Raw genomic sequence first — 3809 nt, forward strand, 5'->3', positions numbered from 1 at the left:
TGTTGAGTTCTTGTCTTTTGAGTCTAGTATGTTGGTTCCAGGTGAGTATTTCGTCCAAAATGAATCCGAATTCATTGACTTTTACCTAAAACAAATAGAACAAACAAATTACAATATATACAAAAGAAAAATATATGTACATGTGCAGGCGATTGAAGCATCTTGTTTTTCCAGTATGGCATTGTAAAATAGATTTCCGGGTCCCCTAAAGGTGTCGTCGGTGATGGCATGTGTTTGCCTGAAGCTCATTGGGAATAGGGAGGGGCTGTTCCTGCTGGCGTGCACTCAAATTAAAGCCAGTTAAATTTACTATAAAGTAGTTAAGAATATTTATCTTTGCAGGAGTAGTAGTTTTTATGATATTTGAAAAAATAAATTCGAAATGTTAATTTCCAGTTGTTCGTATAAAATGTTTAATATTTGAAAATATATATCTTTAGACCTATAAGACGCAAATATGTCTAGCAGTACGCAAAAAACACAGGAAATTTAACTTACTATAAAGTAGTTTATGACACTTATGTTCATAGGAGTAGCAGTTTTTATGATATTCACTTATGAATATAAATTTGGCAAATGAAAATTTGTCCAAACAACTATAAACCAATATATTTTACCAAATTTCATGAAGACTACTAATCCAACGAAAATAAACTACGTTATAGCTCATTAAACTAGCTTTAATTTGAGCGCTAATAAACATCTGTACGTCACATGGTTCCTGAGATATAGATTTCTCAATATAAATGAACTAGACGAAGATGAACTGATTATTAAGAGCATTGTTTATAAACATTTTTTTAACTGATATTTCAGTACATTCTATACAACATTTTTATGAAATGTTGCTTTTTAAAAGGCTATATCTCGAGAACTATTGGACGTAAATAACTCTATTATATTCAGAAAATTTACTCTCCTTTAAATGATGATCTCTTAGATTTTCTATTGTTGTTGTTAGTTGTAAAGATATAGAGCTCCGAATAAAAAATTAATTATTTTTAACGTTTTGAAACTGCCGCCATTTTTTATTCCACTTACGTATACTTGGCAGACTCATCAATTTTTACTAGTAATTATACCTTGTTTTCAATTAAGTAACTGAAAATTGGGGTGAAATAACTGCCTTCTTTCTCCTCTTGGGCTCTTGCACTAAATTGTGCTTCAATATTAGGACCATATTGAAACAATTCGAAACGACTATCCTATGAAAGTGTGGTAAAAGATTTGTTAGGAGTGAAACAAAGTTGATACTCGTTCTTAGCACCTAAAGCACTCAAATAATAATATAAACAAAGATATCAGTAATATTCAAATGGAAATAATAATAAACCATTATTAAGCAATATACGAAAATAAACAAATAATATTTAAGTGGATTAAGGGTTACACAGGGATTCCAGATAACGAGACAGTTGATAAAATGGCTAAACTATCTATTATAACAGGAAAGCCGTAGACACTAAAGGGGTATTCATGATGTTGTGTTAAATGTTAAATGTTTCACCATGTTAAATGTTTCACCATGTTAAATGTTATTTCGTTTTACCACGGTTTGCCGCATTTTTCGTTAACATATTTTTCTTTTAAGAAGGCAATTTTTTTCGATTTAACATGAGTTTTTCCATTTAACACGCTTTAACACGTTAAACCAAAGATCAAGAATACCCCTTAAGTTGCCTTACACGGATTATTATAATTGGAGATGGTCGGGGGGTGCGGTCAGCAAAAAAAAAAAAAAAAACATAATTAAACAAAAAATTATTTATTTATGCCGACGTTTCGACCTGAGTTTCAGGTCTTCATCAGTGAGTTTAGCACGGAATCTCGGCTAAAACTGAATCTGAGTCTTGGCTAAAACTGATAGTTTTATCTAAGATTACCCGATTGGCTCCATGAAACTCAGGTCGAAACGTTGGCATAAATAAATATTTTTTTTTTTTATAAAATGATCAGATAGATAACTAGCAAAAATAATATCGGGAGAATGTTATGTAAATATATATTTCCTCAGATTATTCGAAAACCGTGGTTCTCACAGGCATAGGGAGGGATAGGGGAAGGTATAAAAGCTAGGGTCTTTTTTTTTTGCCCTTTTTTTTTTTGTTACATCCCTTCTCCGTCTCCACGTTTACTTCTTCCTTACCCATATTATTAAGTTCTGCTCACCACATGTTATTATTGCCATATTTCCTAATTAGTCATTTTGTCTTGTATTAATTTTTTTCATAACTTTAATTTTAAATAATTATTCTTAGATTTATATTATATATAAATTTTTTGGATTACATAACTTTACATTTTATTTCTTTAATCCTGTTATTTTACTTACATATATGTTTTATTTACCATATTTTCAACATTTTATTATTAATAATTTTGTATTTAGAGTTCTACTACTGGGTAGTTTCTCTACATGCTGTATCATATCATTATCATTATGTCATTATGATCAAATTTACTTGTTGTATTTTTTATACAGTTGTAAATATCAATAAATAAATAAAAATAATTTTGTACATATATTTACTTTTGTAATTGCCGTAACAAGATTTTTAAACATATTTTATTTGAATGTCAGGCATAAAAAAAAGAAGAAGAAAAATACTGTTCAAAGATCTAGGTACAAATCAAAATATCATTTATTATAGTATATAAAAGTAACAGACCATGCAAAAATATGTTACATCCATAAATATTTGTAATCTATAATTTGGGTGAGATCAATGAAGAACACAAATAAATTAAGACTTATTCATTAGTGCCAATGTTTCGCCTTCTTCAGAGTGACTTGGTCGAGATAGAAAAATCAAGTCATTAAATTTGCTTTAAAGTCAGTAAAGCCAAGTCAATTAGAATTTCCATCTTGACCAAGTCACCCTGTTGAAGGCTTGAAATTCTGTCCAAAACGGTGGTGTATATATTTTTATACAGTAGTAAATACATAAGTACCAATAAAAAAATAAGTACCAATAAATAAATAATTTAAAAAAAATGTGGTGTAGATAGTTGACCGTAGATTAATAAGTGGAGAAGATGGTCAGGGGGTGCGGTCTGAAAAAAACCCACAAATAAACAAAAAATTATTCATTCGTGCATTTGTTTAGGCAAAAAAAAAAAATTAATATTACTATTTACTCTTTACATTATTATATATTGTTTAAATATTCTTTTAATATTACATTACATTATGCTGTTTTTTCAATACTACTTTTGTACCTATATTATCTATTATTTTCTTATGTTTCTTGTTTTTCTGTAATTCCATTTAATCATTATGGTCATTATCTTGTCTAAGTTCTTAGCCTTATTGGAAGATTATTGATTGACCGTGTGTAAGGATGAAAGGAATATGGTCCGGGTGCGGTCAAGAAAAACTCAAATAGTAGAAATATACTATTTTAATGAGCCAACGTTTCGCCCCACGTTGCAGGGCTTCTTCAGGGCTATTTTGACGGCAGTCAAAACTAAAACCAAACAACAACCATTTTAGTTTTGAATGCCATCAAAATAGCCCTGAAGAAGCCCTGCAACGTGGGGCGAAACGTTGGCTCATTAAAATAGTATATTTCTACTATTTGAGTTTTTCTTGACCGCACCCGGACCATATTCCTTTCATTCTTAGCCTTATCTTCTCCTCATTTAAATATTATCTTTTTTTTCTTTCCTTAGCCCTGATGAAGGCTTTATGTTTTTTGTTATATCTACAGTTTACTATTAACTCATCTTCATAAACAAAAATTAGTAACAGATATAATTATGATTATGAGAGATAGTGGACTGTGGATGATTTGTACGAGGAGAAGATG

The sequence above is a fragment of the Halyomorpha halys genome, unplaced genomic scaffold, assembly GCF_000696795.3.
Source record: "Halyomorpha halys isolate HHAL.00 unplaced genomic scaffold, Hhal_1.1 Scaffold331.1, whole genome shotgun sequence".
Taxonomy (NCBI): Eukaryota; Metazoa; Arthropoda; class Insecta; order Hemiptera; family Pentatomidae; genus Halyomorpha; species Halyomorpha halys.